We start from the raw sequence: 24,738 nt of genomic DNA, 5'->3' as shown, positions 1-24,738 counted from the left end.
GTCCCCTATTTGTACCGTCACTTATGACCCCTTGGTAAACAAGTGCAGCCATTCCTCAAATCCGCAGCCGCCACATCGTTTCCCTTCCGGGTCGATGAGTTAGTGCACCAGAGTTCCGTCCCCTTTCTAGATGACCGACTTTCTTTTAACCCTGGGAATGAATTGTCAGGCCAACCAGTCCAGGGTACTCCATTCCCGTTACTTAGCGCCCTCATAGGTCGGAAGCGAGATTTACCACCAAGAATCACTATTTGTGTCATACTAACAAAACAATTTCATAAATTTTCTCTGCATGCACATACATTCTTTATACGTGGTCTATATGGAAAAATGTGTTTTAGCAAACATCTAGTTTCATTCTAAAACATGAAATCTGGTAGTACACTAGGTTCAGGAAGTATATATGTCTGCAAGCCATGCTTTTAGACTTGTATTCCCTGTTATTTTACCTGGAGGATGAAATTGTCCCCGCCCCTTCACTGAGATCTTTCCTTTCAATAACCAATCAGCTGTTCTTAAAAAGAAGCCATTCAGAAACACACATTTTGGACGTGATGTGACTACACCACATCTACTCTGCAGGGTTCTTTTGAGATTACTTTAAATGCTACCAGATTTTGCATTGCACTCGCATCAGTATTTGTCTTGTCCCTTGTTATCCCTATGATATTGATCCAAAGTCCTAAAGCCTTGGTATTTTTACATCATGCTGACAAAGTATACATCTTTACAGAAATAAACCACAGGTTTCCAGCAAATGTTAAGTTAATATGCAGTTCTGAAAGAAGCACAGGTTGTTAAAAACATATATCTTTGTGAAATAATGCTTTACTTTCAGGTCTAGTCTATTGCACTTCCTGGGGTATATCACTTCAGCAGTGTTCTTGGGATCATGGCAACCATCTGAGTCATTAGTGGAACCAGCTGGCTGGTTACTGACAGAAAAACTAAGTGTTGAAAGGAATTTTACTTTCCATAATCTGACCCCCAACACATTTTTAAGTGTAACCCCTCTGAATTTGATCCCATTATTGATACGGCCTAAAATACATGTTGGCTGAATCTGTCAAAGTGTGTGTAATCTGGCAAAGTATCAACAATACAAAATCAGGACATTCCAGTTCAATCACTATCGGTATAATGTGAAATAATGTATATGTGATATCTTGTAACAATTGTAAGTCGCCCTGAATAAGGGCGTCTGCTAAGAAATAAATAATAATAATAATAATAATAATCAAATTGTCCATTACTGTGTTATATAGGAAATACTGGTTCACTTAATTAAAAATGGACGTTAAATGTGTGAACCATATCTTATGTCTTAGTGCAGTATCTGCCCAAAAATGAATTGGATCTAAATGGTTGACCTGGTTGATCAAGAACCAAAATAAATGGGTTTCTAAAGATCTGCTTTCAAAACGTACAGGTTTGAAGACATGGAAACGCAATAGGACTTTCTGATCAGAACTTTCAGCAATTTCTTAATTATTTTGTTACATGGAAATCTTATGCTCTGCCTATGCTTGTGCTAGTTTTTTTGTGAGTTTAAAAAGGCTGTAAAATATGCCCTATGTTGACAGCTCTTATCTATAATTAGTATCTAGGACATTGCCACAACATGTCATGACCTACATAAGATGTCATTACATATGCACTGACAAAGGACATTTGTTTCAACCAAACGATACTGGCAAAAAATAAAAACATTATTGAATGAATTCAGCAAATTATTAGCTTCTATACATTATAACTTTTGGGAGATGCCAGCCAAGTATTGTTCTTGGCAAACAGAAGTGATGGATCTGGTTTTGTGACTGGGGTGGGGGAGTGTCTCAGTCGGAATTATTTATAGCCATCAAGCTTCTCCTGTTCCTCTGTCAAAGGAAAGTAAGGAGGGAGGACCCACAGTGACATCACAAGGAAATAATTTTTTAAAACATAAGTAGTCCATATAGAAATCACTTTGAGAAAGGTGGAAGAGATTTTTCATTGAAGCTACAAGAAGTACATAATTAAGTTACAGTATGGGTTGTTGGCTTATGTTCCTGTTGCTGGCACTGTCAGTCGGATTAAATTGCCAAATGTTTGCAGAGGGAAAATGCAAAGGACAATGCATTAAAGCAGCAAGCTGTACTTCTACTAGCAGTGACGGCGAGTATGAGAGTAAACTAGCTGAATTAAAACAACACATTCCAATTATTCCAGTAAGTGCGTTTCTCTTATATATAGTTAACACCCTTTTAATATCACTTCAAAGGGATTGACTATACATGGTGATAATAAGCAGACTTGACTTTAACAGGAGTTACTCAATAACCTGTGTTGATTCTCAAATATAGGTATTGCATTGATTGCGTATTGTGTTCATTGATACATTTTCTTTTCAATATACAGTGTATTACAAAATTCTGTAATACAAAAAAGAAAGCTGTAAACATCCACATTGCAGTGTTCTGTACAGTCTGTTATATTGTGCTATATAGCACATGTCAGTACTGTACAGCAATATACTTGCATGTAAACCTTCTAAACTAGCCCTATTATTTCCCAAAGCAAGTGGAAATGAGTTTTCCTGTATGTGAGTGATATTAACCACAGCGAGCATGGTAACAGCAAACTGATATTATTAGGAGCTTGAGATATTAAGTGGAGGGTGACATTAACAAAAGTGATATTAATATGCCTATTTTTACATCTAATTTTATTTTAATATGTTTTTTTTACCAGGTTGAACCATCAAACAATTCAAGTATCCTTCTCTGTATAGCAAAGTTTCAAATAATTAAGGTAAGCAAATATTGCCAAGAAAGGCTTATCCTGGTTGATACTGTGACAAACTGTATCTACAGTTACATATTTTAGATAAATACCACAAGCTCTTTTCAATGGTTTTGAAAAACGGTTTGTTTCTACAGTTTAACCTCTAGGAAAGCCCATTGAATAATTTCTATAGTAAAACACTGCAAGACCACAAATGAACTGCACAGTGGCTGAATGTTACCAGCACTCTCCATAGCATGTGCAATCTTTAAAACCTATAATGTAGAATTCAAACATATGTGAACTGAGCTTTTTCCCTTGTAACTGCACTTTAGCATTAATAGGCAAGGATAAACTGCACCTAAATTCCCAAATGTATCATTTACACTTATATTCTTCCCAGGTTTACCATTTCATGTATAAACAACTAAAAGCTTTTTTCTGTTCAATATTGCAGCAGAAAAAGAACATGTATCGCTGTGTTCTGAAGAAGGTTTTTGAATTCTATACAGCGGTTCTTAAAATATATTCAAACCCAGATGCAATAGGAATCATTGACAGGATGAACAAGAGCCTTAATTGCGTAAGTCTACAATTCATGTTGTTTTTGCTACTTTGTAAAGTATATGTTAGCCCAATTAAAGGTCTTTTGAAGATTTTGTTCAAGCACCAATTTGGCTTTTATTTTTCTATTGTATCAATAAAAAAATTCAATACAGATCTAATACTGCCACTTTTACATTTTTAACTAAGACCAAACCAGGAGTTATTTTTATTTTTAAAAGACTAAAATCAGAAGCTCACACACCAGAGATAATGTTGCAGGTGCAGGTAAAAGGTAAGAACATACATTTTAAATTTTTGGCTAGCAGATATAATGGACAAAGATTCCGAAGTGTCTCCAAATACAATTTTTTTTGGTTGATATTTGATTTCTCAGGAAAGTTTTATTATCAGTGCTGTGAAAGTGCTATTTAAACCCAGTCACAGCTCTGCTCTTTCTCTTGTGTTCGCATTCTCCCTCCTCCTCCTCAGTTTTTCATATGCCGCATGTTTCTGTGTCGGTCCCCTCTGGGGGGATAGTGACTCTCACTTCCCCGACCTGGAGTTCCAGTAACTCTGCAGGTTCTTTGTGTGGTCAGAGGGGACCACCAGCCACACTATTCTTTCACAGCTCATGCGCTTTATCTTGCCTTAAGAAAAAGGCTCTGTCTTACTTCCTCCTTTATCATCCCGGGACGGTAACTGGGACCCAGTCACGAGGCTCCACCTATAAAGACTCTCAGAGAAGTCAAAGGACTCTGTTTTCAGGGGCCTGGAGGCCGATAGGGCTAGCCTCGACTCCACAGGGAAAGCTCTCGCGGTTGGAGTCCGGGCCCGTCTTTCTTTCTCCCCTGTTCTAGAGGCCGAGCCTCCAATCCTAAATTGCCAAAACACCCCCGCCCCGTGAAACATGCATGTCTCTTCTGGGATTCAAATAACTTTTTTTGTTTTTTTTGGCAGACAAATTGTGAAAGGTTACTGAAAAAATACAAAAAGCTTCCACAAAGATACAAGGTAAATGTAATTCTGTTACTATATCCAGCGTATGTGGTTTTTTTTTTTGTAATTAAGTTTTTATTGAAAAATTATATACAAAGTGAACAGAAAGACCCTGCAAAAATTTCCCTCCCGCCCCTCCCGCCCCAATATCCAGCGTATGTTTATCTATGAAATAATGACTGATGTCATGGAGCAGCCTATCCGTGTGACTGATCTTGCTACTGTGTTACCTGTGTAACATGCACCCACGATCATGCCTCTTCTTGCCTGTGAATTCTGGTTAACTGTTGTGCAATTGTGTTGCTTCCACATCTTTATAGCGCATGTTGCATTATTTGCATCTGTAGTTCAGGGCGATGCCCAATCCATTTTGATATACAGGTTCTAAAAGTAGCCAGCCTGTGTATTTTATAAACCTGTTTGTGACATAATACAATATAACTTTTAATGAAAGAGCATCTGGAGGCAAACAACACCTCAATAAAAACGTAACATCTTGTTTACAAATAACTGAAAAAAACCAAAAGTCATAAATAAACCTAAAACTCATTAAAGAAAAAAAAAACTATAACTAACATGCCGAGGGTAAACCAGTTTGTAACTTGTATTATCTTTTTACTTCAAAGTGCTGTTTTGTGTCTTCCTTGTGGATAAGGCCCAGTAACGCTGAAGGCTGGACATATGTTCTTTATTCAATAAAATATTTGTTTTTCTTCCCTCAGACTGCCGAGAACTGTACGGATGAAATATTAGCTTGTGATGCAGCAATACTACAGTTTAAAAAACTTGATGACGCAATGAAACAGGTAATTCGGATTGTTACCACTATTGCCCTTTTTGTAATTTCTTTATTTCAGGAACATTTATAGGTTTTGTTGTGTAAGGTTTTTTGTTTTTCAGTATTGATATACTATGTTCACCAATATATTTTTATTGAATCTACTTGATAACAGTGACTGCAAGAACAGAATTTCGAGATTAAGCATGATAGTAAACAGTACTGATGAAAGTTACCAAAGAAGCCTCTTAACCCTTGCAGTATGTCATAAAATGTCCTTATTAAGTCCTTCTTCAGTTTAAAAGTTAGATCATTTCAGAATTAGATGTGAAAAGGTCATTTTCTGAGACACATTCTCCTATAAGTGCATTAAGATTCTTGGTAGTGTGTCTATGTAAGTTCATAAATGTTTTTAGTTTAGTTGTTGGTTTTTAACATGTTTTTTGCAATTGCAATGCACACTGTGCATTGCTAGACGTACATATAAAACACATTTACTGTATAGAATTGGTTCTGTCTGGAAGTATTGTATCAATGTCTGTTGTGGCAAGTTTTGATCGTTTATCTGTTGGTAAAGTTTTTTTTTTTTACTTTATTTATGCTGTAGGTCAACAACATTGAGATCCAAGAAAGGGCCATATCTGAACTTGATCGTCTTTCAGGTTGTCTAGCTCGACCCAAAAAAAAATGCATCTAGGGGTTAATTAAAAGTAATAGTTTGAGGTCTACTGACCTTTATGTATCATGTTGTTTTTATTTATTTTGTATTCTTTGGAACTGGAAATGAACTGTGATTTAACTTATTATAACGTGGTTATAAAATCACATTGCACTGTTGTGGACAAAAACATCAAATGCACAGAAATGACACCAGGAGGTATGGTACTAAATAACAGACTACTTCCAGAGCTGTATCCAACATCGATAAGGGTTACTGCAATAATGGCTTTCATTTAGTTGTCCATCATTCGTCTTGAGATAACTTTAGACACAGAAGAAATTATACATTTTTATAGGAATTGCTCTTGACAGTTAAAAAATGTTCCACAACAGCAGCACAAAGTGATTTTAAAAAACCTCTTAACCCTTTCAGTGTGTCTATTAAGTCCTTCTTCAGATTTTAATTGTTTGATCATTTCAGTTCTCAGAATCAGATGTGAAAAGGTAATTTTCAGAAGTCAACTGTTTTAGAGAGGGTTAGAAAAGTATTCTCATTTTCCAAAGCACAGTTTAGCCTAAGAGGACTTTTAAAAACCATTCTTTAAAGTTTTGTAAATAGGGTCCAATGTGTTGTTAATGAATGCACCAAGTGCCTGATTTTTCCAATTACTCTTCTGTAATTACATAAACTTGTTAAGATATTTTGGTCAGTATTATGTGTCTGTGGACAGCGGTTGCCTCCTGAACACAGCAACCAAGGACCTCATTTATGGTTAAATCATCTGAATGCCATAAACCAGAACAAGGCATCCAGTGTACTTTCCAGGAAAGTATTGTTCTCGGGTCACAAATATGAATCTGTTGGTTCACATATAACAACATGTAAAATGATGTTATATACTTTGTACAATATCCTACCTTACGAGATCTAAACGTGTATCCCTTAGTTAAATGTATATAAAATTGTTTTGTGGAGATGCCCCTGGAGTCACAGATGTTCCTGAAGCCTATATCAGATTTTTATTTTTAAAAAAGTCCTATTTAGGAGGATTAAAAAGTTGTGTATAGTTTTTGCAGATGCACAAATGTGGGTCATATGTACAGTAATGTTTACATGTTCATTTTTGTTCTTGAAATAATGGGCCCTATTCACAAAACGTTACAGACTGTTTTAAAATGTTAAGGGCTGTTTTTAAAAGCCGATTTGGATTAATTAATTTAAGTTTGCAGGTTATGAAGTCTTGGTCAACTGTTTTAGAGAGGGTTAGAATAGTATTCTCATTTTACAAAGCATAGTTTAGCCAAAGAGGATTTTTAAAAACCATTCCTTAAAGTTTTGTAAATAGGGTCCAATGTGTTGTTAATGAATGTACCAAGTGCCTGATCTTTCCAATCACTCTTCTATAATTATATAAACTTGTTAAGATATTTTGGTCAGTATTATGTGTCTGTGGAGAGCTGCTGCCTCCTGAACACAGCAACCAAGGACCTAATTTAAAAGTTCAATCATCTGAATGCCATAAACCAGAACAAGGCATCCAGTGTACTTTCCAGGAAAGGATTGTTCTCAGGTCACAAATATGAATCTGTTGGTTTGCTTTGTATAGTAACCACTAATGCTTTTACACAACAAATGAATGTATACCATCTGTACTTCTGAGGAATTGGGGAATTAAGCTTGGATTTGTAGATCTGTGTCTTTTAAGCTTGTATTTGTAATTCTATTAATAAGACATATTTAAGAGCTATATTGAGTTTTTCTTTTGATGTAAAAAATGAAATACAATGACTTCATCCTGATTTCTTTTGTAACTGTGGAATTTGTAGAATTTAAATAAATGTTCTGGTGAAATCCTTACTCCTGGTGGTTTAGGTGTAGATAAAACTATAGGTAAACTAAGTCTTGCACAGTATTCACTATTAGTACAATATTTTAATTCAATATTTCTCCGCTTAAAGGCCTTTCCCTTTTTGTTTTCTTTTAAGAACAACCAGCTATGAGGTATAGAGCTCATTACTAATTTCTGGAGCTTTGCCAGCGCTGACATAAACCATGTGCAGCTAAAATTCCTCTGTAACTTGAATAAGCACTCTTTTTAGCCTTTGAAACTAAAGAACACAATACTATAGATCACTGCACACTGTAGCTCAAGGAATTGCTGAACATTCTTTATTGAATTCTAATGATATACCCCTCTAACTGAAATGAGTGACTTGGTTTATACATTTTGTATTGATAATGATGTATAGCCGTGATGAATAAAAACAAATGAAAAATTAGAAATGTTACAGGTGGATGCTGATGCTTTTTTCTTTTTTTTAATGGTTTGTAATTCTACCAGCATACTACATTTTAAACAAATGATCAGGTTTCACCAGAAACAAAATAGTAAGTTAAAAGAAATAAATACCTTTAATCTTTTGGCTAAGCCGGCCCATCATTTTGCAGACAGAGAAATGTACAAAACCTGGAAATCCCCACTGAGCCGTGTTCTAAAGGAATCTTGCATGGAAGATTGCAGATGACTTATGCCACACCTTCTACAGTATACACGTTTCAGCAGAGGTGATGTCATCATACCAGCTTTTCCAGAATGTAACGACACACCATCTGCATTTATTTCAACTATAATATACCTTAGTGTAGTTTCCCATAGTATTAAAATATATCTTTTTTTAAAGCTATCATCTCTTATACAAATTGATTATGTGTGACAGCGAAGTCTGTTTTCTGAGAAAAGTAAAACTATGTAAACAAAGGATTATATTTTAGTGTAACAGGATTGTGGGGCACTGAAAATGTAAGGCAAGGTCCTTCCAGTCCTGGTCTTTGTTCCAACCCTGTTCTTTATTGTTTAAATGAACCTCAATTAAACCTCAGAGACCCAGAAGTAGTTCATTATCTCACTTTGCCTGTTAAACCTGGAGTGGAATTACCCTCCAGGAACATAACTGGACACCTCTGCTGGAAGGATTCCTCCATACACCTCAGTTGGTTCTTAACACAATATGACGCATTGATAAGTGTAGCTTATGTAAGCAATAAGGCACGACAGGGTGTGGGACATACTCTAATATCCACACGCCCCAGGTGCGTTTTAAGTCACAAGGTGAAGCCGATTGGCCTTAACCGCCCGGGGCCTGTGGATATTAGAGTACATCCCACACCCTGAAGTGCCTTATTGTGCTCATAAAATGGATCAACCAACATTATAGAAAAAATAAATTAAAAAAATGTTTTAATTAACAAAAAAGTCATTTTTATTAAAATATCCTTCCACCTCTGTCCCTTAAAAACATAAAATAAAACCAAAAATGCATTAATTAAAAAATAAATTTCAGACGTTGATTTGAACATTGCCATTGAAAGTGCAGTTTTGATTCGTTACACTTCTTGTAATTCTTGGTTTATTCATTACATTTTAAAGTAAAATATTACTGTCCATTTTCATTATGACACAGCACAAATGAGTCTGCCTTTAAATCACACAGACCCTTCCTCACAAGACCTGCAATAGTATCAGATGAGAGTGCGTTTTTTTTGTTTTTTTAAATCATCCTTTGTTATCTGGGGTAGTAACAGGAGGCATCCATACCAGATTTGTGCTACAGCTTCACAGTGGCGAGAAAGACGTTATTTGCATGGAATACCTGGTTACTTATCAAACTGACTTTGCAATTTACAGCTTGGCAACGTGGAGAACTACTGGGCCAGTGTTAAGAAACAATTTAAAACAATGCAGGGCACAGCAGAAAGCATGATACCATCGTACCTGGACACATTTAAAAGATATGGCAGGAATTGTCGAGATGAATTTATAAATGTTCAGCATCAGATCACACAGCTGCGCAGGGGGTGGGTCCAGTGGCAGCAGGCAGGCAGACTGAAGAACGGACAGACCAGGAGCAACGGCAACAAAACATCTTTTAACACCAAAGTCTCTTTTAAGAGGGACCCAAATCTTTTGTGAAAAGCTGAAAGTTTAAGAGATATTTTTTAAACTATTTATTTTCAAAATGGGATATGGAAACGCCGTAGTTCAGGGAGAAGGAACAGAGCGATCAGAATGGTGAATTTTGAATTTATTTGAATACTTACTTTTGCTTTTTTTCACTACTTTAATTAATCATTGGTGTCCAATTCAGATTCATTCAATATCTCATGTAGGCTACACTTCGGTTTCCCAAAAGTTCAACATTTACATAAATCTCGTCAGTCGTGTTTATTGCGATAAATTCCAATATGTCTGCCATTTTTGTTTTTAAATTCTAGTGGCGTATGGATATCTGCCAGTGATTTGCCCGTTTTTGAAAAAAAGTGCCGACCCATGGGAATATGCTGTAATATTGGTGGCATAGCATTGGTGGTTCAGTGGTAGAATTTTCGCCTGCCACGCAGGAGGCCCGGGTTCGATTCCTGGCCAATGCAACCTTCTAGGGCAGCAGTGTGAAGTAGTGGTTAGGGCTCTAGATTCTTGACCAGAGGGTCGTGGGTTCAATCTCCTGTGGGGGACACTGCTGTTGTACCCTTGAGCAAGGTAATTTACCTAGAGTGCTCCAGTAAAAACCCAACTGTATAAATGGGTGATTGTATGTAAAAATAATGTGATATCTGTATAATGTGAAATAATGTATAATGTGATGTCTTGTAACAATTGTAAGTCACCCTGGATAAGGGCGTCTGCTAAGAAATAAATAATAATAATAATAATAATAATAATAATAATAATAATAATAATAATAATAATAATATTCACACCCCCATGTGACCTGTTTTGACCAATCAGGACAGAGTATTTAAAAAACCCATTTTATAAACATTAATACATTAATTAATATGAAGACAACTTATATGCAAGCTCCTTGAAGTTTATACAACAGTACTTGTCATCCAACAGGTACATTAAACTGCAACTCAACACAATCCAATTTCACTCCACCTGTCCTTCAGAATTGAAATCACTAGAGCAGGGGTGCACAATTCCGGTCCTGGAGGGCCGGTGTCCCTCCTGGCTTTTGTTCCAACCTTGCCCTAAATTACTTAATTGGACCAATTATTACCAATTATTGGTCTAATTAAGTAATTTAGAGCAAAGTTGGAACAAAAGCCAGGAGGGACACCGGCCCTCCAGGACCGGAATTGCCCACCCCTGCACTAGAGCATTGAGTTGTTATCAACTGTCTAAAGCAGGGGTGGGCAATCCTGGTCCTGGAGGGCCGGTGTCCCTCCTGGCTTTTGTTCCAACTGTGCTCTAAATTACTTAATTAGACCAATAATTGGCAATAATCAGTACAATTAAGTAATTTAGAGCACAGTTGGAACAAAAGCCAGGAGGGACACCGGCCCTCCAGGACCAGGATTGCCCACCCCTGGTCTAAAGTGTTGTCTTTAGCCCTGATGCCCATTTAGGACCTGTTCTCAATGTCGGCATTGCAGGTGTAAACTACTACTGTTGTGCCTGTGACCCCTAACAACCGGAGGTGACTGACTTGACAATAGGAATGGATTTACTCAATTGATTCCTTCTGGGTTGCCACAGTGAGGTAACATTTGAATTAGCCATTTCAAATTAGGTTTAAATACGGGGGCAAAATTGATTTTAAAAAGTTTAATGAAAATAAATAAAAATAAAATGTCATGGTTGCGCGATATGTGAAAATATCTCCTTGAACCAGCTGGAAGATGTGAAGTGTATGACGTGGCTGTAACTACTTAAATTGGTTTTCAATGCAAGATTACTTTGAAATCCCCCAGGCATATCACTTCTAGTAAATATTTAGTTTACGGTAAAACATATGTCTGGCTCAGTCTCATTTTGACCAGACCACAGGCTCAGGCAGTGCTTCATACAGCAGCCGATAGAAAGACAGGAAGCTAATTAATATATACTAATACCACAATACCTCAGCTGGCAAGAATTCATAGAAACTGCATACTGTACAGTGACACTTTTTCAGCAAACATCATATAAATGTTTATTAGTAAAACATTACAGCTTGGGCAATGAAACTAAAAGTAAACAGTTCTAACCAAGAAAAAGTATTTATTCAAACTTGCTCACAATAACCGCTAAAGAAAAGCTGTGCTGGCACTTTATAACACAGACATCTTATTCAGCATTCGTTTTATAACTAAATAAATATTAGGCCTATTACGTGGCTACCTTTCCTAATGTATTTACTTTTTTGTTGCGAGAGGAGCTGCGACTTTCTCCGGGAGACGAAACACTTCAGCCCCGCTCCGGCAGCCGAACCTGGAGCGAGCCCATTCCCTCTTCCCCTCTCCCGACCTGCTCTCTTTCTCGCACTTGGTTTGCTTGTCTGTCGCTTTGAAGTGAACTCCCAGCTGCCATTTAGCCAGACTATTTACAGTTTAAAAACTGCCAATTCAAATTTTTGTAAAATATATAACGTTGATTACATGGTGCTTTATGCATGGTTAATTCATGGAAAGTTACATTTTTGCTTCACTATATGCACATTATAGAGAGGGAGTTTTATTTTGTATTTTAGTCAGATGTGTGTTGTTATCAGCGAGGGAGCACTGTACTGCAGACTCCACTACTGCTCGCATTGTCGCAGTGTTGGCAGGGCTATTGGTGTTGATTACATACGAAGGTGCGCTTGTAAGAGAAGAATTACTATATAAACATGAAAATAAACAAACAATTATATTTCATGTGCAGGGCCTCAGCTCTGCCATCCTTAAATTAAACACTTTTCATAAAACCTATTAAGGTAATTATGTGCTGATTTACTGATCAGTAACCATTTAAATGCATAAATATGACAATATGATTTTGCCAGATTTGTTGCTTTCTTTTGTGCAACTCGTATGAACAGCATCTTGAATGTAATAGCCCAGAATAAAAGCCCTAAGTAATGCCTTACCTTTATATTCCTTGAAGAAAGCATTAACAGTGGGATAGTGCAAGAATGTACATGAAAATGGAAGTTAAAATTGGATTGTTTTCTTAACGTGTTTATGGGGTTGTAACAACATGCACACATTTTTTGTAAACTGCCGATGCCTACTATATCTGAAATGTATTTCACACAAGGCCCCACAGACTAATGATGATATCTCACCTGCAACCTTCCTCCAAAGCAGACCTGTATGATGTCAGCTTTTGTAATAGGTAGGATTCTTTGTGTTCTTAAAAGTCAACAGGTGGTACGATGTTATAAAACCCTTTATAAACCCATTGTGGAGGGTTCAATTTCAATCTTGCTCTTAGATAGGATTCGAACCATGTATGGGATAGGCTAGAGCCTACAAACAGAATAGGCTGAATGCTTCCTGTTAAAAGCAAAATATTTTATAGAAAACTTCAGTAGTGAATGGGTGATCTGCCTCCGACAGAAATGGTGCTAAATGTACAGTACACACACACACACACACACACAATCCATTGAACTGATTCATTATAGTAGGCCAGCCATGTTTAAGATATTGCTCTGTGCTATTTTCCTTTACTATGCTATATGGTTAGTTTTTATTTATAAATTGAATTCATAGAGGAAGATAAGCTAATCTTAGCATTCAGCAAATCCTTGTAATAAAAAGCCAACACTTCTCAAAATGACTACACCAACATTTAGAGGCTTATCTGCTGTCTGTTTTCTTCATTGTCTGTTTTCTTCTCTTATTTCTTCTCAGCTACACATTTCTGTCCAAAACGTTACCCTGGATCATCTGCAAATGATTTTGAATTTCCACAGACATGTGTTGGTGTTGTTTAATTTAGTGTTACTTGGCTGGTTAGTTTGTGACCTTTTTCCTAAACCTGGCCATTTATTTTTGTTTTCTCACAAACATAAGATAAAAACAAGATGGTGTAAACACAACGGCTGCTTTAAACGTGGTTTCCAAAATCAACACAACAGCAAGACAAACTCAAAAGTACTCTGCCTTATAATGTTTAATCAGTTTGCATGCGAGTGTGTGGGTAAAGTCTAACCACTTAGAGAGGGACTTTGGCAGCAAAAAGAAATATGGCTACTTTAAGCTTTCCAAAGTAGGGCAATCAGTGACCTGATAACTGCTCTTATTTTCCACAGTGGGCGTCCATATTCCATGTGTATACCAGTTACACACAAGGTGATGGCATCCTTCAGTACCTACAGTGATAATAAAATGTCCATGCTATTACATACAAAAATAAAATGCTCAAAAAAATAAGTGACATTCATTCACCAAAAACAAAGGGCTTAAAATTGTTGTTTTGCTCCTTTTAAATTGTTGTTTTATACTGCATTTGCCTAATCAAGGCCTATTCATCCTTTGTACAATCTGTTTCTATAAATAGAACGGTACAGACAGTTTATCCTTGCAACTGTTTAAGAAAGAGTTTGCAGATACAACTGCTATAAATACAGACTGTGTCAACCTAGTCAAAAGATAATGATATCAAGATAACGATAAAAAGAGGTGGGAGGAAGATATTCATCTAAACCTCAAATAACACACAGGTAAACCAAGAGATTAAAGATTATATTTGCAAGATGTAATGCAGAAAATACTAATAATCACTGGGAACAAATGTTGTTGTTTGACTTTTTCAGTAACCTTGCCTCATAATCAATCTGCAGGCTGGAGGCATGCCTTCAGTCTTTATCACTGACTAACCCGAGTCTGCTCGATCATCTCATTATACAGTGACTGGCATCAGTTTATAATCATATATTTAGGAATCTGTGTTGCAAAAACTGCCAGTCTATCATTGGTGTTCATGTTTGTTGTCCCTATTTTCATAAGCTAAAAGTATTGTTTCTGACAATGCTGTAAAAACAGAATGCTACGCATATAAGGTTGGTTTGTTTACTAAGCAAGAGACAAAGGCACAAAAATAGTACCATTGTTTAATGACAAAATGACTCATTTCAAGAGCTGAAGACCCTTCGGAGTGGGTCTCAACTGATCACACCTACAGCGTCTCACCCAAACACCAATGGAACATTTCTAAACTGTTAACTCAGTATGAACGGCTGTGTTACAGCTGAACCATGTCAGCACACACATTTTCAGACCACATATTACTGTGTTGTGCAGTTTGCAAGCTTTTTAATTACCTTCAATGGAGAAGAATAGATAAGCATATTGACCGGTAAGTAAACCTGCTTGTGAAGGGCAGGGTACGTGTTAACAGCTTTGCAGAATTGTTTGCACCTGTAAGTTAATTCTTAAAACATGAAAATGCTAGGAAAAATGCATCCTTCTGACACATAAAACACTGGAAATTGCTGCATTTTTAAAATGCAACTTCTCGCATGCCACTATTGCATGCACATGATTTTGCCCTTGCCTAAATGAGCATGTGGATATTCATGCCTGTAATTATCACAGTAAAGATACAAGAGCCCCTGAATGCATACAGCTTTGTCCTTATGATATCTACTAGACAATTCACTGATCTTAAAGCTCGATGAGAAGCCTGTTCAGCTCTACTTTGTGGTTCTCGTGACTCGCTCCCACAAAGTGAGAAGACACTCTTTTGCAACAAGAGCAGCAGGCCTGCAAGCAAGAGGGCAGCCAGTTAAAGAGTATTAGAGAAGAAACATAAAAAGGTAAGGCTAAAAAGAAATATTGAAATGGTATTTGTAGCTGTACTGTAAAGTTGAAGCCAATCCCATTGCTGTATCAGCAAGATGGCCAGTTATTTTCTTGTCATACAACCCACAGGAATGTAACCTTTTTTACTTAATACGTTTCCTTGTCTGCTTCTCTCTTTTGGGCAGAGACACTGAACAGCATCACGTGTCATCTTTAAAATAAGCTTAACCCTACTTTACAGCATATTGCTTTCATACAACTTTTTTTTTTTTTTTTGGGTGACATTAACCCATAGCTTTAAAACACTCATACGATATACAGAAGTACAAAACTCAAGATTACAACTGTTTCATGTTCTACATTCTATTTTTATTTTTGCTTGTAGTGTGTTAGATAATGAAAATGTATCTCAAACTACAAACTACTGCAAATCATATACTTAATGATTTATATTTGATCTTTTTTAATCCTTACACCAGCTATCATATTAAATGTCAAATAGAAGGTTGCAGGTTGCTTTTAATTTTATTAACATAAAATAAACCCCCCAGATTAGAGTAATAAACCATTAATAAACTAGAATACATTTACATCTGTGAAACTTTTCTTTTTTTGTAGCAATTGGCAGTCCAGGCTCCCTCCTCTTCTTCATTACACCCTCATCAGTATTGTAAAAAAGGGCTATGTCTGGAGAACATAACATTAACCCACAGTTGCAACTTCCTCCGCCCACACAGTGGAGCCACAAGACAGTTTCATTTCATTTCAGTTAGTTTTTTCACCTAAATCGTTCTTTTTTGATTATCATCAAAATGCAGCGCTGTAGTTCTTCTTAAGAGGACCTCTTTCCTCTGTCATGCTTGACGAACTGAAAACGTTCCCCTGTGTGATGGGAAATACATACTGATGATTCAGGTGAAGCACTCTGGGGTGACAGACCGCACTTATTAACCAACATGCTGAGCGCATACTCTCCAAATAAGCATATACGCAAGGGAAATGAATTAAAACACACCATCAGAATTTTCCAAAAGAAGTTTTTGATAAAATATATATTTCGGTTCTGGGACGGGCAAAGCCATCAGCAGTTTTAAAAAACAGACAATCGATGGCACTTGAACCATACAGTATATGGCTTATTGTGCGCAACAATGTGTCTCTTTTGAAAATGTTGTATAAGTGTTTAAACATATTACATGTTTAATGAGCACTAACATAATGAAGCTGAGTGTAATCACATCAATATGGCTCTTTCAACTAAAAAAGATAAAGAATTGTACTTCAACATTTTTCACTGTCTGTGATTCATGCTCTTTTCACCCACCTCTTTTCACCTACTGTACCTCACCTTACTCCAGAGATAGAGGTCACTAACTCAAACAGTAAGCAGATATCTAATAAATTGACAAAAGGGACTGAAACAATATATGAAGAGCAGATTTTCACTGTAATTGATTGATTAAAATATGCAAGGGGCACTGTTTGAGTAACAAATAAGACTGGTACCTCATATTTACCAGTAGTATATCAAATGAAGGTATAAGTACATGTGAAAGACAACATTTCAACTTTTTGAGTCCTCGTTCAAATGAGCCTCAGTTTTGCACTGTGGTTTAAGAAGATGGTAAGAGTTAGGGAGCACACCCATAGCCAGTCTTAGCCTGTAATCTGTTTTCCATGCAAGTACCCATTGTAAAGCTTAAATACATCAAATTAATTACTATTACATATGTCACAATTAGGAATGATACAATAATGCTTAGTAAATATTACATATTCTTTTATTACAAGTAACAATGCTCCCAAATTACAGAGACATGCCAGCTAGACTTATAATTTAGCATTCAACTTCTCTTTTGGATTTGCTTAATTATATTTTTAACACTAAGGTTGATATTTTTGGTTCGGTACAACTGGTATTATGAATTACTTTATTCAACACAGCTGGATTATTACAATACTGTAAGTGCTGAGCGTCATGTCAATAATCAAAGCTGAAGGAAACTGCTTCACTGATAATGAAGAGTGGCCACTGAAAGAAAGTGTCAGATTTCAATTTCTTACCCACAACCTGCAACATGATTCTAACTGGGTCAAACTGGTTGTTAATTTGAAAGGAAAGAAGGCATCGCTGCATAACCGCAGTGCTTCAGAATCTTTGCTGCCCTACTTTTACACATTAGTGTGAGAAGGGTCAAAAGTATCTTCAATGTTGTTTCAACTTGGCTTCACTCCTTTCGCTTTAAAAAAATAAAATAAATAAATAAAATAAATAAATAATAGTTGCTATAGGACTGCAGGACTGAAATCCCAGTTTGTTTTCTGATCTACTGAAGTTGAGGATCAATTAGCATAATCCCTTCCATTATTATATTGTCAATGTGTAATGTCCACTTAGACTCACAAGAAGTAAAAAAGACATGATCTTTTGCAAATGTACTGTATGTGGTTGGTGGCACTTTCATTCAATTCACGTCTGTACCAACATCACACTTTCTGTGAAAAGCCAATAGTGTTATCATCCCAGAAAAAGTTATTGGTTTATGGCAGCTTGAGACTTGAAAAAGATGTTGATTGATTGTGTTACAAAGTGAAAAAAAGAAAGCTTGCAGCCCTTGAACTGGTTACTGCAACTGTTCGGATGAGAGGATTACAGCAGCAATCCATGTAACCAGCGATGAACAGTTAACTTTATACTGCTGTAATTTGATTGTCGGGATGTGTAAACCTTTAGGTTGAGTTTCGGGGGGGCGCTGGTGAGTCACAGCTATCCTTCCCCTATCTCTTTAATCTCCCTGTCAATCACTCTCCCTCTTCTATATAAAAAAAAGTCTTGTGTTTCTGCTTCCGCCCTTTCCAGTGTGTGTTTATGATACGAGCCGGTAGGCTACCAGTCTATCCATAGTCTGTGTGTCTACTTTTCAAAGAACCAAAGAAAGAAAGAAAGAAAGAAAGAAAGAAAGAAAGAAAGAAAGAAAGAAAAAGAAAGAAATAGATAATAGAAATCTTAGCCCAAAGCCATTTAAAAAAAAAAAAAAAAAGAAAAGTCGCAGATCATGCGCTTTCCCTATTCTAATTTCTGGAGACTCTCTCTCTCTCTCTCCTTCTCAGCTAGCTGTCTTTTTTTTGGCAGGTTGAATGCCGTTGCTTTGGCATTCTATTTTCAGCCGACAAGACAGTAGATACTCTGTTTTTCATGATGCTTCCTTGGCCTCCTACAGTATAAGTGTTGAGTTCAGGCTAGCAATAGTAGTTTAGATTAGCAACTTCATTTTGGTGTAATGTGAATAATATCGAAAGTATGAAGTGTTGTGCACATTTGCATATTGCCACATGTAATATAACAAAGAAAACCCAACACCAACAAGAGCTATTTATATTTGCTTTTTTCACACCTTTGCTTTAAGTTTGTAACAAATTATATGGTACTGCTTTACAAAATATTATTCAAACTAATAAAGTAATATTAAAAAAGACAACAGTATACCCTGTCAATGACCAATGACGTCCCAGCTACTGAAGTTTGTGTGCCTGCAATTGCTGTCATTCACAGCAGCCTAAAAGCACAGCGTCTTCATATTAACCTTTTAGACGCCACAGTAAACAGAACACTACTCCCTCTGCTGTGCCACCATACAATTGCAATGTTAAAAGAATTGTTTTATCATGACAACCAAATAACAATATGTCAGACAATTTCTGTTGTGTAATTAACTATGCAGAGCTTTCAAAACAAAGCACTCTCAATTAGTACTAGCTGTTAAATTACCTGCACCTTATTACAAGCTTACAAATAAATTAGACTAGAATTCCTATGTCAAAAAGGCAAGGAAGTACATTCTGCTATTCACAGGGACTCAATACTGTATTTATTTTTTTTTAGTTAAAAGAAATGTTCACGAATGGGCCAAGTATGACAAAAACAACAGTTCTGCATATACCGTAACAGCATGCATAAGGCAGGGGTTGAATAGATTTTTGTTTCTGTATCCTGGTTACCAGTCATAGTTTTGAAATGTCCCTTTATTTTCAGTGGATTGCAAATGACTAACCCCACAGGGCTCTGTGGCTGCACAATTGAGACACACACAAAAGCATCAAGGAAATTCCATTGGTCAATAAACATCCAATACATGGGATCCTGGGGGGTCATACAAGACATGAATAAAGATCCACTTCAACTGGGAGCTGCAAAAAAACAGACCACAATGTACCTGGTAATGATTTATGACATGTATTGACTTAGTAACCAGTACAGCCTGCATGAGCAGAAACAAAGCACACACACCTTTGTTTGTTTTTATAATGCAAGTTAGGCCACATTTCTGTACACCTTGTTGGATTGTTCTGAAAAATTCCCAGATTCATAATGGCAGACACACAGTTACACGTTTCTAAAACAACGTTCCCCCAGAACACCCTAAAAGCCTGCCCGCTACATGAGAATAATCACTTGCAAACGCACCTTAGTGTGAGTCGTCATGTTAAGAAAACGCCCTTCTAGATTTCATACAATTCAAGCAGAAAACATGCGATACAGGGGGAAATTCACAAAGCCATTTACTCCCAAGTGTCATGGGCACTTTTTTTATTTTTCTTTTTAATTTAGTAGTCACCAATTGTTTATCATTTTCTCCCAATTTAGAATAGCCAATTATTTTTCGGCTCAGCTCACCGCTACCACCCCTGCGCTGACTCGGGAGGGGCAAAAACGTACACGCGCTGTCCTCCGAAGCATGTGCCATCAGCCGACCACTTCTTTTCACACTGCAGACTCACCATGCAGCCACCTCAGAGCTACAGTGTCGGAGGACAACGCAGCTCTGGACAGCTTACAGGCAAGCCCGCAGGCGCCCGGCCAGACTACAGGGGTCGCTGGTGCACGGTGAGCCGAGGACAGCCTGACTGACATAAGCCCTTTGATGCCAAAATATACTGCATATTATAGTTATTATTATTTATTTAATTCTTTTTTAGTTTGTATGTCACAGTATTTGTGTGCACCAGGTTAAAAGGGTGTTTGTTCATGCATTGGTATGCATGTCTATGTGATGTGCACAAGTAGTCCAGATTTAATCTTCCTTGTGAATGTTTTCATCGCATTTATTTTGGAATGCTTCCATATGACTAAGAAGAATGTAACCCTTTGCTGTGTAATAAAAGGATCAACAAACCCACAGTTTAACAAACCTTTCCTTTAGATGCCATGCAGTTTGGCAATACATTTTCCTAATCTGTATATTATCTATATATGAAGCTATGTTTACATCTACCAGTTCCCCTTTTCATTCAAACAGGAACGATAGGTCTGTGGGGGTTTTCTTTCAAGCCATTTCAAAATAAATATGCAAGCGGGCCTCTTTAGATCCATGTCTTTGGCGTTACAGTAGCTATTGGTTTTACATACTGTAATACAGCTGAGAAAAGTGAGGTATGGGTAATATCTGCTCTGTACAGTAAGCTCCCAGATAAGTTAACTTAGCTTTAAGCAACAATATTTTAATTGTTGTTTCACCACTCCAAGTAATTATTGCATCTAAACTGATACACAGTATGCAGGTTATATCAGACTTTTCTGCATGTTAAACTGCAGTTTGTACAGTATGTAAAGTGCAAGTGCTGGAGATGACTTTAGTCCCATCCCCCTCCTTGAAAGACTTATTTTGAAGACATACCTATTGGACATAATATTTATCTGTTGCCTGACTCATGAATGAAAGCCTTCACTGATATTTAGATCTTTCATTTCCCCTTTTTAATGATAGGAATACACAATATGAGCCTTATTTCCATCTCTGAGACAATTAAGTACCACCTACAGTATGTAACTGCAGGACCCCACTGTCAAGCATCAGGATGAGGTTCATCATTATTATTATTATTATTATTATTATTATTATTATTATTATTTCTTAGCAGACACCCTTATCCAGGGCGACTTACAATTGTTACAAGACATCACATTATTTTTTACATACAATTACCCATTTATACAGTTGGGTTTTTACTGGAGCAATCTAGGTAAAGTACCTTGCTCAAGGGTACAGCAGCAGTGTCCCCCACCTGGGATTGAACCCATGACCCTCCGGTCAAGAGTCCAGAGCCCTAACCACTACTCCACACTGCTGCCCATAGGTTTATAAACCCTTTGCTGGTTCTAGTTTTACAGATCAAACCACAATGACTTCTGAAGCCAAAATAATACCCCACAGTACACAATATGGTTAACACTATTTGACACAAAGCCATGGGTATTTCCAAATCAGGCTAAAAAAGGTTGCCATGCTCACCTCATATTGCAATTTTTAAAAACATGGCACCCAAACCTTACACAACCTCATAAAAGGTATTTTGCAACTGCACAGGCATTTCTTTAAACTTCCCCGATGTTATCAGTTTCGGTTTACAATCAAGAGAAAGCATTAGTTACTTATTATAGCTCCTCTTTAAGGTCCTAGTGCAACAGAAAAATAAGAGATCACCAGAAAGCATCTTCTGGGGTTGCTTTGTACACCTAGGATGTACAGCCCATTCCTCAGAACTTTCTTATATTTGAATCACATTACAAACTAAGCCTTAATTTACCCGAAAAGTTGCATTTACAGGTACTTCCTAACAGCTGTTTTAATCCGTGTGAATATCTTAATATAGCCTTCCCCTCAGTTCTGTCTGTGACCATTTATCTCATGAAACAGCCTTCATTCCTAAGCACGGCTCCCCCATGGGCAGAGTGCAGCAGTCAGCTTCTTAAAGATCTTTTTATGGTTTTGAATAGACTGCGTATGAATTCAAGACTGGCTAGTGAATTAGCCCAAAGGGCCACCTAACTACTCTTTTTTTTCCCAGAGCAAATCAAATCATTAGTTAGATGATCTGAAATGCCCCTGTCTCAGCACATATTTTATTATATGTCCAAGCTGTAGAAAGGATGCTTTTTTTTTTATTTGAGGAATTAATGAGACTCATGGTGATGAACCTTTGTGATCTAATCACTCAAAAAAATAACTCAATAAAAATAAAGTGAATTGCTTTAAAAAGGTTCGACTAAGGTAACCACAGACAAAATGTTAAACACAGCTCAGATACCAGGACCAGAGGACACAGCTAACAATTAAGTGGAGATAGACTTAGAACAGAGGGTGAGAGACACTTTTCTACACAGAGAGTGGTGAGTATATGGAATGGGTTACATGCCACGTTGTCAACGCTGAATCAATGGACCTTGAAAAGGTTTGGGGGATCAGCTACTTGGAACTAGACGAGCAATCACGGAGCAAATGGTTTGTCATTTTTCTTATGTTCTTACAGTATGTCTGGCCATAATAACGAAGCTGTTGGTGTAAAAACACTGCAGCTGCTGTATACAGGTTGATGGATACACCCTGGCCTGGAGGTGAGCTTGCCTGTAAATCCCCACTTAGACTGTAGGGAATTCACCTGTGCTCAGTTTGGAACACACTCCACAAGTTTCCAGCACACTTTTCTGTCACAGCTCACACAACATGTCAGGCAGTTGGAGCTGCAGGTTTCAGGTGCATTGGCTTGTCACATAAACACTGAAGATGATGATGTCACAGGGCAGGAACACGTGTGTTCATTTTCTCCCAAGCTATTCTAAAAGGGATCAAGCAGTACTCCAAGTACCGTTAAATCTGATCACAGAAAATTAAAAACAATATGTTAACTACTTCATATAATTCAATAATGAATAATGTTCCAAATCTATAATTTGAAATCTAGATTGTACATTATGTGGCTTCCCTCAGCTATGTGTTACAACTAATGACAAAATCTTCAGTTTCTGTAAACGATATATCTAAATAAAATCACTGCCGTGTGGTTGAAAAAAAAGAGTGATTTTCTTGTTATGTTACATAATGTAAAGTATATGGTCTTTGTCATGATAATGTGGATAAATAATTGTACAAACATGTAAAGAAATATAAAAGTCTTATCTGTCTAATGTTCTAATCCAGAAATCTTTATAAGAGCATGTTTTTTTTTCTATCATGCAATTTAAATATAGTTTTGCACAATCAGTGTTCATATACAGGACAAAAAAAACACACTATGTGAAGTCGACCAAAGATGATGGCTAGACTCAAAATATACGATTGAGTGGAGTCCATGTCTGTTTTGAAGTACCTGATTTATCTCAGAACATAGTATAGCTGGCTCTTAAAGGATCAAATAAAAAAGACTCAGCAGTAACAATGATTATAGATGATCAAAGACTATTCTTCACCAAGAACTTAAAATAACAGTATTACCCAAATATATATTTGGCATTTAAGATTGTACCGCATATAAAGCACATTATTTAGTCTACAAGCACCTCATTCACAAAGAACACATTTATTTCTATGCAGTCATTTTATACTGCATAAAATGACTGCATATACGATTTATGACCTATCAATTAGAAGATTGACAGTAAACACCACATTTCCACAACAGAGTAGACAGTTTGTGGTGAGCTGCGTTGCCAACTGTCAGAAAAACTGACATATAGTTTTTAAACAGGTTGGAACCAAGGCTTCAACAAAAAAACAAAACCAATTTTTCTTTAGAAAGTTTACACATTTAAATTACAGAAACTTTGTAAAATGTTCTGAACGTCCATAATCTAGAGGATGTGCAGAAATCCACTAGCAGGGCGTATCTTTTGAGCAGAAACAGGCTATCTATTCAACTTGAAGTTATATTGATAACGGCTGTCTGTGTGTCTGTCCACTATATTAGGTATAGGAAACGTGGTTGTTTTTTCTGATAGGAGGCTCCCCCTACCAATTACATCATTATCCAATGTCCTACAAATAATATTCTATCAGGGGCGTAGCTAGGAATGTACATTTGGGTGGGCCCCAACTTCGGGTGGACAGGCAAGTACCTAAGGTCTGACGTCATCTGATGTCACCGGAAATAGTTCACGTTACAAACATGATTTAAATCAATTAAAACTCTGAATACATCAAATATCTCCGCCAGGGTTTGAGCAGAGCAAAGTAGCCAAGACTGAACATGTATGGTGCCAAGTGAAGCAAGGCAAACATTTTCTGCAGTTCATAACAGTGGTTGTACTGAAGTGAAATACTGTAAGCAAAATAAAATGCATATTTTTTCACGGTAAATTGCAAGAAGCTGAAAGCAACTTATTTTTCGCTTAGGAAATCAGCTACAGTACACATTCCAAACACACATTCATTTCAGTTCCGAAAATATTTAAGACGGAAAACTGTCTATAGACGGAACACTCCCAACCACTATATCTCCAATGTTAACCATTTAAAATGTTTTAAGTAGACAGAAAATAAATGTACTTACATATATACGCAGTGAATGCACAGGCAGCGTCACCAAACCAGCGAGAACACAGTATTACATTTTAAGCAATTATTAAATACAATGAAATGTGCCAGTCAATTCCACATTACACAGGATA

The 24,738-nt window shown here is 36.8% G+C and overlaps 1 long non-coding RNA gene and 1 other non-coding gene across 2 annotated transcripts in view; one reads left to right on the top strand and one right to left on the bottom strand.

Moving 5' to 3' along the window:
- LOC117419387 (uncharacterized) overlaps nt 1–24,738 on the bottom strand; it is an 88,461-nt gene that overhangs the window by 60,179 nt on the left and 3,544 nt on the right. The window lies entirely within an intron of this gene.
- On the top strand, nt 10,102–10,172 carry trnag-gcc (transfer RNA glycine (anticodon GCC)). Its single transcript has one exon. It is a non-coding gene; the product is annotated as a tRNA-Gly (tRNA).

This window comes from Acipenser ruthenus, chromosome 14, assembly GCF_902713425.1.
Source record: "Acipenser ruthenus chromosome 14, fAciRut3.2 maternal haplotype, whole genome shotgun sequence".
In the NCBI taxonomy this organism is placed as follows: Eukaryota; Metazoa; Chordata; class Actinopteri; order Acipenseriformes; family Acipenseridae; genus Acipenser; species Acipenser ruthenus.
The sequence above is the reverse complement of the archived record's forward strand: the minus strand, read 5'-3'. Positions and strand labels throughout refer to the sequence as shown.